The 11,613-nt window shown below is 36.9% G+C and overlaps 1 long non-coding RNA gene across 5 annotated transcripts; it reads left to right on the top strand.

Moving 5' to 3' along the window:
- The first annotated feature begins 318 nt into the window (after positions 1-318).
- LOC108986856 lies at positions 319-8,739 on the top strand. 5 transcript variants are annotated; one of them, XR_004801704.1, is made up of 5 exons: positions 319-392; positions 1,887-2,428; positions 4,892-5,780; positions 6,663-6,723; positions 8,454-8,739. It is a non-coding gene; the product is annotated as an uncharacterized LOC108986856 (long non-coding RNA). The 5 variants fall into 5 exon arrangements; XR_001995434.2 differs by lacking the exon at positions 319-392 and having other exon boundaries at positions 1,502-2,428; XR_001995437.2 differs by lacking the exons at positions 319-392; positions 1,887-2,428 and having other exon boundaries at positions 2,435-5,774.
- Positions 8,740-11,613: the final 2,874 nt, after the last annotated feature.

The raw sequence follows: 11,613 nt of genomic DNA, 5'->3' as shown, positions 1-11,613 counted from the left end.
TCTAAATCATTAACTCTTTAATATATTAATAAAAATAAAGTATTTTAGACATGAATTATATAAAAGTAAATCTACAAACTGACGTGATTTCATGTGAAACGCTAAATTACTTTCTCGGTGGCTGCATGATAATCCTCGATATGGGTTTTCTCCTACTGGGGTACAATAAATCTATCCATTACTTTCTCCGTGGCTGCATGATTACCCTTGAATTAATTTAAAGTCCCTTGGTATTTAAAAAAAGTGGCGTTTCTGTTGTGAACCAGTTAAAGTTGGATGCTTTAACATGTTTTCTGTCAAAATTCCATTGAAGTGTAGGTTTGGATTTCCTTTCGAAGTTGCATCTTTCATGGAGTCCCCCATTCTTGATCTTGGGTGATAATGTTTAACTGGTACGTGTGATGATAAGCTCTTCATATCTCCTGATTTGAGCTCTTAAAACTTTAAAGAAAATTGAATTAAAAAAAGGAGAAATTTTCTGCTTGTGTACATGCATTACTTGCTGGTTTGCCTTATAATTTGATACCGGTTTTAAGAGGTTTTTTGGTCTAGGGCTTAACAAGGGGTCATGCAATGGGTTAGAACTAAGGCTACATGATTTTATCTTTTATGTTCTCTTCTGCTTCTCAATTTCCTAAATGTTTTTGAGTAGTCTTGCTTTTCATTTGTTTATCTACACTGTTGTTCCATGGGCCACGATCTGGGTTTTGGACCAAAGGCTATGTCATTTTATGTTTTATGTTCTGTTCTGCTTCTTAATCTTTACGTGCTTTTGAATACTCTTGCTTTTCTTTTCACCTGTTTCTTTTACAATTACATTCTTTTACTTCACAACTACCATGAAATAGAGCTTGGATTTTGTCTTTCAGTGAAATTTTGCAAGGAATTCAATGCGAGCAACAATTGGATTTCCACTTTCATGTGATGCTCATTTCTATGTTGTAGTGTATTGTTGTATTTCCATGTTCTTCTCTTCCATATCCTAGCATTTGTGGTTTTACAGATAATTTATGAAATCCTTATGGATACCTGGGGGGGATAATGTTTGAAACCATCTCATTGGTAGTTCCATAGGGCTTGTTATTTGGGAACACAAACCATCTCATCTCATTTGATAATTTTTCGCAATTTTCTTCACAAACATCACCCAAACAAAAACACTTTTCAATTTCAAATTTTTAACTTTTTCATCTAATCATTATTTAATTATTACAACTTTTCCTAACTTTTGCAAATTTCAAATATTAAAAAATTATATTCTAACAATATTTTAACTTTATAATATATTTTTATTAAATTTTTTCTCTCCTTTTCCAAGATCCAATAAAACATTTTAATTCAAACTATTTCATTACTATTCATAGAATTTTCATCTCATCTGATTCCCCAAACATTCCCCAAGACATCCAATTATAAGAGGAATATAAAATTTAATTTATTGCATGATTTTGTTTGTAAGTTAGTACCCTTTTTGTTCGGTAATTTCAGAGTTTGTGACTTGGTTATAGCTGCTGAGGGAAAAATATTCTTATGGCATTCATCTTTGTTTATATAGAGGGAAAACCAGAAACCAGGTTTGTGGTTTATTCGTCTTCGATTGATGAGTTAGGCTTATTAAGATTTGTATAACCTCAAATATTTGCTTACATCAGTCTTGGTTAGTGAAATTGGTGGGAAAATCGTCTTATGGCATTCAGAAACCAGGTTGTTGGTTTATTCATCTTTATCTTGGTTAGGGAAGTCAATGAGTTCTGACTTCTTATGTGTCGAATCAAGTTTGGTACCGGTCCAAAGCTTTCACAGTACTGGACACATTTCAGCACCAAGTAACCTATGGGTATATATATATTCTTCTGATTATTGCTTGTGTTTTTCTGATATGGAAGGCTCGATCAAGTGCGCTCAAAATACTAAGGAACCTGATGAGGAAGGTGTTTGAAACTATGTTCCTGATAGGTCATGAGACTGTTGAATTCGTCATGGTTATTCTTGTGATTTGAGCAACAGAGTTTATTCTTGTAATTTGAGGAGCCGCAGAAGCAAGGGGAACATTTATTTGTTCCTATCTGCATATCACATTTGCTTGGGCATTAAATGTTTGACTAAGAGGGCCTTGTTTATCGTCTGGATTGCACGATCCCATAGAAGCAAGGCACCGGTTATTTTTTCTGCTCTTTCACTTTTCGCCTATAAGTCTAGTCATATTTTTCCCCCTCAATGCTTATAAGCTCATTTGTCTTGGCTCATGTTTCTAGCAATATCTACTTGCATGTGCACAACTCGGTAGGCCCTAAGATGATTGGTTTTTCCATTCAATATTTTGATCTTTTTTTGCAGGTTAGAGGTTTATGCAAGATTTTGATTTATTGTGGTTTGGTTGTTGTCCTTGTGTTGGTGGCTTTGGAAGCGGTTTCACATTGAATGATAGGTTGGTATATGCCTGGGATATTTTCGTTGTGCATTCTATATGGAAGTGTTTGGACTTTGCCGTAGCCATGTTCCCATGTTAATGATTTATGAAGAATGAACTTCTCTCATGTCTAGTAGAAAATTTTGATTAAGCCTTTGTTTAACTGCAGCGAGAGTGTGATTTGCTGGAAGTTTTTTTTTTGTCTCATTTTCCTTAGGAAGGCTTTCTAGTTGTTTGAACAATTATTTCTCTACTTGCGCAATTGGTCTTGAGGGTCATGTGCATATGATGTTTTGAGGATTATAAACTATGAGGTGATTTTTTGACGTCGTTGGTCGTTTTGTGTTGGTGACCTCATAACCTTCTATATAGAACCTTCTATATAGAAGAGTTTGGACTTTTTTGTACCTAAGTTCTTGTGTTAATGATCTATGAAGAATAAACTTCTCTCATGTCTTGCTAAAAATTTTGATTAAGCCTTAGTTTAGCAGCAGCAAGAGTGTGACTTGCTTGAAGTGTTATTTTTGTCTTGTTTACCCATTGGAGTCTTTATACTTTGTTGAACAATTATTTCTCTACTTGTGCAATTGGTCTCGAGAGTCGTTTTTAGGCATATGATTTTTTGAAGATTATAAACTATGACGTGACTTTTTGAGGTCTTTGGGGTTTTTGTGTTGGAGACCTTGTAACCTTCTTGGACAAGTAATTTTTCAGAGTTTGTGATCAGATTATGGTTGCCAAAGGAAAATCATCTTTGGGCATTTGTGGCTGGTCTGTGTAGATCTATTTTTTGTAGATCCTTTTTTATGCTTGGCCGACTGAGTTGAGCACAAATAATTTTTTCTCTCTAGCACAAGCCTATGATTTATTTCAAAGATTTTGGCGGTGTGGTATGACATGTTTTCACGTTGGGTTCTGGCCTAATTGGATGTCCAAGAAGGATTTGGTATTCTTCTATGGGAACACATATATTACTATCATTTCCTTTGTCATTGGTTGGTGGTAGGTTACCAGTGTGTAAAACGATCTTTTCCTGTATGGTAGGTTTGCTTTGTGACGATGGGTGCAGATTCGTTTTTCTGTTAGGAAAGCCTCTGTTCTGTATGTGATTTTTTCCGTAGGTTTTTTTGCCATTGCCACATAATTTTTGTGTGGTGGGTTCGCTTGTGCATATATATCTTTTGCTTTTCATCTAAAGGAGTACAAATATGTACACGTTGTTTTAGCTTAAATGGCTTAGCCACCTTAAGCACATATAAGTTCTCTGAAACACGATGTTGTGGCCTGTGTTCGATTTAGGTCATAGATCCGTTTGGTGGAGTATTGCCATTTTGATAGTGGGTTCTAGCGTAGTTGGTATTTCGAGAAGGATTTGGAACTTTTCTATTTGAACAAAGATATGTATTGTTAGCGGGATATGTGCTGGCCACACATCATAAGACTTCCCTTCTTTAGGTGAACATATATGACATGTATTTATAGTTGTATAGATCTTGTAAGTAGTCATAGTATCCTTATTTAGACAGATTCTATTGCTGCAAATGGCTTGATTCTAGCCTTGTAATGTGCACGACAGTGCCTTTATAATGAAAAGAAATCCTCACAAATGAGGTAATCAGAGCCATTACTTAGAAACTTGTTCTTTCCCGTGAGATTTGTTTTTCATTGGTGGGTGACAATTTTGAGACTGTTGGCACTTTTTGTGATTTTTTTGGTTGTGGTTGGGCTATGACATATTTTTTCATTGGTGGGTGACTGTTTTGACACTGTTGGTACTTTCTATGAGGTTTGTGGTTGTCACTGGGCTGGGATCTCAGTGATCTCTTTTTTTTGATTGTCTGCATTTTCTGTGAAGATTTGGTTGTTGGCATCCTTCTTTTGGTTGGTTGTGGTTCTGTCGGCATCCTCTGTTTGGCTTTATGGTGGCTGGCACACATTTGGTGGCTCGGTTTGTAGGTGCTAGGCTTTAGTCGGCACATTTTGTGGTGATTGGGCAGGTATTCTTCTTGGTTGGACTTGTGTTTTTTTTCTGTTATGAGCATCATGTCTTCAGACTTCTTTGCTGTGAAATTCATGGGTAAGAAAATTCTGTCTCAGAATTTCAATTTCGCTTATTTGTTATGGGGAAAGAGTTATGGGGTCATATAGATGGTAGTGATCCTGCTCCTACTGAGCTTCCTAGGTTGGCTTAGTGGAAGATCAAAGATGCTTGGGTGATGACATGGATTTTAGGATCTGTTGATCCTCTTATTGTTCTTAATCTGTGGCCATAAAAGACTGCTAAATCTATGTGGGAGTACTTAAGAAAAGAGTATAATCAGGACAATTCTACTTGGCATTTTCAATTGGAGTACGAGATCATCAGTTACACTTAGGGCGATCTCTCCATTCAAGATTATTTTTCTGGGTTTTATAATCTTTGGGGAGAATTTACTGACATGATTTATGCCAAGGTACCAAAAAAATCTCTCTATTGTGCAGGAAGTTCATGAACAAAGCAAGCAACTCAGTTCTTAATGAAGTTACGATCTGAATTTGAGGCCACTCACTCCAATTTGATGAATCATGATCCATTACCTTCTTTGGATGTTTGTTTTGGGGAGTTACTTCGTGAGGAACAGCGTCTTGCCACACAGGCCACTTGCCAGTAAGACAAAATGATACCAAATGTAGTGGCTTATGCTGCTCACGAGAAAGGCGGATGAGACGTGAAAAATTCAATGTTTCAGCTACAAGAAATACAACCATATTGCTGCTCAATGTGCGTGGAAATCTTGCAGCTACTGTAAGAAGCCAGGGCATATTATCAAAGAACGTCCTATTCGTCCTCAAAATCGTCAGGCTAATGCTTATCAGGCTACTGAAGGTCCTTCCGCTAACTCTGCTATTTCTGGTGATGCATCTCTCTTACTTCTGAGATGGTCTAGCAGATGATTATTTTAGCCTTTTCCGCTTTAGGACTCCAAGGTGGAAGGAAGTTTGGGCTTATAGATCGTCGCTAACTCAGATTGCTAATGTTGGTCAATTATCTATTCATGTTGTTGGTGATATTAATTCCACAGTTAGAGATATTTTGTATCTCCTGAGCTTCCTACTAGTCTCATATCAATAGGACATTTGGTTGATAACAACTGTGGTGTTTCTTTTTCTCGTGATGGTTGTCTTGTGCAGGATCAGGTGTCGAGGAAGATACTTGTGAAGAGGCCTAAAGTTTGATGATTGTTTCCTCTGCATTTCTCTATTCCAGCTATTTCTTTTGCTTGTCTAATTGTAAACAATAAGGGTGAAGTATGGCACCAACGCTTGGGCAATAAAGATCAATTTTCATCTCATCTTTCTTTTGATTGCTCCACATGCAAATTAGGTAAAAGTAAGTCTTTTTCATTTCCCTCTCATGGTAGTCATGTTGAACGTTGTTTTGATTTGATTCTTAGTGACGTGCGGAGAATTTCTCCTATTATTTCACATACGAATTATAAATACTTTGTCACTTTCATTGATGATTATACCAAGTATACCTGGATTTATTTTCTTCGTTCTAAAATTTGAGGTTTTCTTTGTCTTTCAACAATTCATCGCCTATGTTGAGAGTCAATGACTCAGGCGGCGAATATATGTCACGTGAGTTTCATGATTTTCTCCAACAAAAAGACATTGTTTTTCAACGTTCTTGTCCTTATACACTTAAGTAAAATGGTGTTGCTGAACGTAAGAATAAACATTTGTTAGATGTTGTTTGTACATTGTTGCTTCAATCTTTTGTTCTGCCTAAATTCTTTGTTGAGGCCTTGTCTACAAAAATTTATTTAATTAATAGATTGCTTTCTAGTGTCTTGCATTTTGAAACTCCTTACTTTCGTCTTTATCATCAGCATTCTAGTTATCTTGATATGCATACTTTTGATTTTGTTTGTTTGGTTCATTTGCCATCCCATGAACGCCAAAAATTATCTGCTCAATCTGTTCAGTGCACCTTTATGGGTTATAGTGTTTCATAGAAAGGCTATGTCTGCTATGATCCATGCTCGAATAGATTTCGTATCTCCCGTCATGTTGTTTTCTTTGAAAATCAGTCGTTCTTTTCTACTCATGTTGAGTCTTTGCCTGAGGTGCATGTTTTGCCGCATTTTGATGACTTGACTCATTCCCTGATCGATTCCAACCTGGACTTGTGTATGAAAGATGACAGCCAACTTTGCCCCTTCCTAAGCCCAATCCGCCATCTGAACCTGCTAGATTGTATCTTCTACAGGTGATCCGGACTCCCACTCCGTTGCTCGACGTTCAACCAGAGTATCTCGTCCCCCTAATCGGTATGGTTTTTCGCATACCTCTCTCCATGCTACTTTATCTTCCATTCCCATTCCATTAGGTTATTTCGAGGCTGTTAAAAATGGATGTTGGGGTGAGGCATATCAAAGAAAAACTAGTGTTTTCTTTAAGATATGACAGCTAGGCAGCTAATCTCCTATTTTATTGGGATACAACAGAACTAAATTTCAAATAGATTAGGATTTATTTACTAATCTTATATTGTATTTAAATTAAACTTGTACATAATTAGATAGGATAAAGTCAGGTTAGTTTATATAAGATAAAGATGTAGTTTGTTGAGATTTAAATTGAATTCTCAATCTTATCTTTGTAATTATTTTTTATATAATGAGAAGGAAGCACCTCAAAGAGGTATTCGACCAAAATCTGATATGCTTCTAGTTTCTTGATTTTCTTGGGATCGTCTATTTCACGGCATCAGCTTTCTTTTCTTGCTCTTGGTCTGTTTTCATGGCATCTGAAAAATCTGATTCCTTATGCATTTGGTTTAATGGAAAAAATGATTTTGCTTGGGTATTTCACTTTCAGCTTCTTGTCAAGGGTAAAGAACTCTAGGGTCATGTTGATGGGACTATTCCAGCCCCTGATAGTGCAAAGGAATTGTCTACATGGGAGAGGAAGGATGTCAAGATCATGTCTTGAATCCTAGGTTCTATTGAGCCTCACATCATCTTCAATCTACGACCCTACAAAACCTCCAAAGCTATGTGGGAGTATTTGAAGAGAATCTACACTCAAAATGATTTAACTCAAAGATTTCAGTTGGAATTTGAGATGACTAATTTTTCTCAAGGTGGCTTATCAGTGGAGGACTTCTATTTTGATTTTTCAAATCCGTGCGCTGAATACACTGACATTGTGTATTCTTCTATCCCTGCCGATGTTCTCCCTCATGTGCAAAGTGTGCATGAAACTAGGAGGGATTGATTTCTTATAAAACTACGTTCAAATTTTGAATATGTTCATTCTTAGTTAATGAATAGAGATCTAGTTCCCTCTCTTGATGATTGTTTGGGAGATTTGCTTCGAGAGGAGCAAAGGTTACTTACTCGGAGTACAATGGAACAACAACTGGCATCTCCTGCTCAAGTGGCATTTATAGCACAATGAAAATCCAAGGGTCGAGACTATAGCACTACACAATGCTATAGTTGCAAGGGACTTGGTCACATTGCCACTCACTGTCCAAATAAATTTTGTAACTATTGCAAAAAATCTAGACATATTATTAAGGACTGCCCAATCTGACCTCCTCGAAAGCAAGAGAGTGCCTATTCCACCTCTGTTGAAGTCTTGGGTGCATCTTCTTTAGCTCCTGTTGTTGCCACTCATGCTTCAGCACCTCTCGGTTCTAGTTATACTACTCTTACTCCCGATATGGTATAACAAATGATAATTTCTGTCTTTTCTGCTTTAGGCATCTCAGGTAAACCAAAGTCCTCCCCTAATTCTTGACTAATAGATTGTAGTGCCTCAAATCATATGACTAATAATTTCACCTTGTTGCACAATCTTCAGTCCTATGATGGTCCTCTCAAAATCCACACAGCAAATGGTAGTTCACTACCAATTTCTGCCATGGGTGATATATCCCCTATCGTTCGAAATCTTTTGGTTTCTCCTACTCTCCACAAGTTTACTTTCTGTTAGACAGTTTGTTGAAAATAATTGTAATATCTCTTTTTCATCTTTTGGTTGTGTTGTACAGGATCGAGTGTCCCAGAGGATGATCGCGAGGGGTCCTAAGGAGGGTCGGCTATTTCCAATAAATCCTAGTTCAGCTTCTATTGCGTCTAGTTCCTTTATTTTTTGTAATACTATCAAAATAAGTATTAAGGATTGAAATCGACGTTTAGGACAACCCAATCCTAATATACTTCAAACTTTGTTTAAATCTGGTGTTATTGACAATAAAAATGTTGTTTCAATGGAAACAATTTCTTTTGATTGTACCTCTTGCAAACTTGCCAAAAGCAAAGTGCTACCATTCCCACAATCTGGTTCTCATGCTTCTCGGGTGTTTGATATAATTGAGAGCAATGTTTGGGGTATATCTCTTGTTATATCACATGCTCACTACAAGTATTTTGTTACTTTTATTGACGATTGCAGTAGATTCACTTGGATCTATTTTCTTCGTACTAAAAGTGAAGTATTTTATGCCTTCAAGGCCTTTCTTGCACTTATTCAAACATAATTTGCTTCCTCAATCAAGGTCTTACGATCTGATTCTGGGGGTGAATATATGTCTTATGAATTTGAGAATTTTCTTCAAGAAAAAGGTATTCTTTCTCAACGTTCTTGCGTATCTATACTACAACAAAATGGGGTAGCTGAGCGTAAGAATCGTCATCTACTTGATATGGTTCGGGCTCTTCTTATTGGCTCATCCATTCCATCTCGTTTTTGGTTTCAAGTATTAGCTACTGCTGTCCATTTAATTAATAGATTGCCCACACCAGTTTTACATAATGTTTCTCCCTATTCCATACTGTTTGGTCACAGTTCTAATTATTTTGATTTGCATATCTTTGGTTGTGTGTTTCGTTCATCTTCCACCATATGAAAGACATAAATTGACTACTCAATTTGTTAAGTGTGTTTTTCTTAGATATAGTTCCACTCAAAAAAGGATTTATTTGTTATAATCCTAATGCACGAAGAATTCGAATTTTTAGGAATGTTTTATTTTTTGAAAATCAGCAATTTTTTCTCTCATGTCGATCCTATCTCACCTAGTTTTTCAATTCTTCATGATGAGCCCGAGCCCTTCCCTATGCCCATTCTTGATACCTCTTATGCTCCAGTGGCTCGGTTTAAACCTGGTCTTGTCTACACTCGACGTCATAGCACCCCTTTAGCCGAGTCTCCTATGGCTTCTCAAGATTCTCCTACTCTGACATCTAATCCAACATCCACCATAGTTCCTGCTGCTTCTGTTCCTCAGAAATGTACCCGTGTCTCTCACCCACCATATCGGTATGGTTTTTCTTCCCCTACTTCTATGACTGCTACATTATCTTCCATTGCTATCCCTTCTTGTTACAAATAGGCTATGGAACATGAGTGCTGGCAGCAAGCAATGCAGACAAAACTTGATGCACTTACGGCTAATCAGACTTGGGATGTGGTACAATGTCCTCCTATCAAACCAATTGGTAGTAAATGGGTATACTCTGTAAAGCTTAATTATGATGGCTCTTAGGAACGATACAAAGCTAGATTGGTTGCTTTGGGGAATCACCAAGAGTATGTCATAGATTATGATGAGACTTTTGCTCCGGTTTCCAAGATGACTATTGTTTGCTTGTTTCTTGCTCTTGTTACTTCTAAATTTTGGCAATTACATAAGATGGATGTCAATAATGCTTTCTTGCATTGCGATCTAAAGGAAGATATCTACATGAAACTTCCATTTGGTATGCCTATTTCCTCCCCTATGGCTATTTGTAAATTGAAGAGGTCTTGTATGGTCTTAAACAAGCTCCTTGAGCTTGGTTTGAGAAATTTAGCGATACTTTGCTATGGTTTTCTTTTAAGCAAAGTAAGTACGATGCTTCCTTATTTTTGCACAAGGGCGATGTTGGAGTAGTATTTTTATTGGTATATGTAGATGATATTATCATCTCTGGTTTGGATGGACTTTTGATTCAAAAACTTTAGCAACATCTTCATAATGTGTTTCACATGAAGGATCTTGGGGATCTTACCTACTTTCTAGGGTTGGAAGTTAGGTCTCAGCCACATGGTTTATTTCTCAATCAACATAAGTATATTCAAGACCTAATTAAGTTAGGGAGATTGGAAGATACTACTCCAGTTGATGCTCCTCAGGAGGTGAATTTTAAGTATAGGAAAGACGAAGGCGAACTTCTCTCTGATCCTACCTTATACCGTAAGTTGGTTGGCAGCTTGATTTATCTCACCATCACGGGCCCTGATATTTCCTATATCGTAAGTTTTAGAACTCGGCTTTGCACAGGCACATCCCATGCCTCTTTATGGTGATAATACAAGTGCCATTCAAATTGTAGCCAACCTAGTTTTTCATGAACGTACGAAGCACATCGAGGTTGATTGTCACTATATCCGAGATGCCTATGAGTCTAAAGCTATAATTCTTCCTCATGAGTGGACACCAAGTACCTGATATCTTCACCAAAGCTTTGACTCGACAACAACATCAATACCTAGTTAGCAAATTCCTGCTAGTCAACTCACTAGCATCAATCTGTAGCTAAGTTCCTTTGTTAATGATCTATGAAGAATGAACTTCTCTCTTCTTAGTTGAAAATTTTGATTAAGCCTTAGTTTAGCAGCAGTGTGAGAGTGTGATTTGCTTGAAGTGTTTTTTTTTTGTCTTGTTTTCCCAAGGATGTCTTTTTAGTTTTTTGAACAATTATTTCTCTACTTGGGCAACTGGTCTCGAGGGTCATTTTTAGGCATATGATTTTTTGAAGAGTATAAACTACGGCGTGATTTTTTGAGGTCTTTGGTCGTTCTGTGTTGTTGACCTCGTGACCTTCTTGGACAACTAATTTATCAGAGTTTCTGATCAGATTATGGTCACCAAAGGAAAATCATCTTTGGGCATATGCGGTTGGTTTGTGCAGATATGTTTTGTGTACTTCTGCTGGAGGACAAATATGTAGATCCTTTTTTATGCTTGGCCGGCTTAGTTGAGCACAAATAAATTTCTCTGTAGCACAAGCCTATGATTTATTTCAAAGATTTTGGCGGTGTGGAACAACATGTTTTCACGTTTGGTTCTAGCCAAGTTGGATGTGCAAGAAGGATTTGGTATTCTTCTATGGGAACACATATATGTATTATTATCATTTCTTTTGTGTTGGTTGCTAGCAGGTTAC

Source organism: Juglans regia, chromosome 6 (assembly GCF_001411555.2).
Source record: "Juglans regia cultivar Chandler chromosome 6, Walnut 2.0, whole genome shotgun sequence".
NCBI classification, from domain to species: Eukaryota; Viridiplantae; Streptophyta; class Magnoliopsida; order Fagales; family Juglandaceae; genus Juglans; species Juglans regia.
This window is presented reverse-complemented; position numbering and strand designations above follow the sequence as displayed.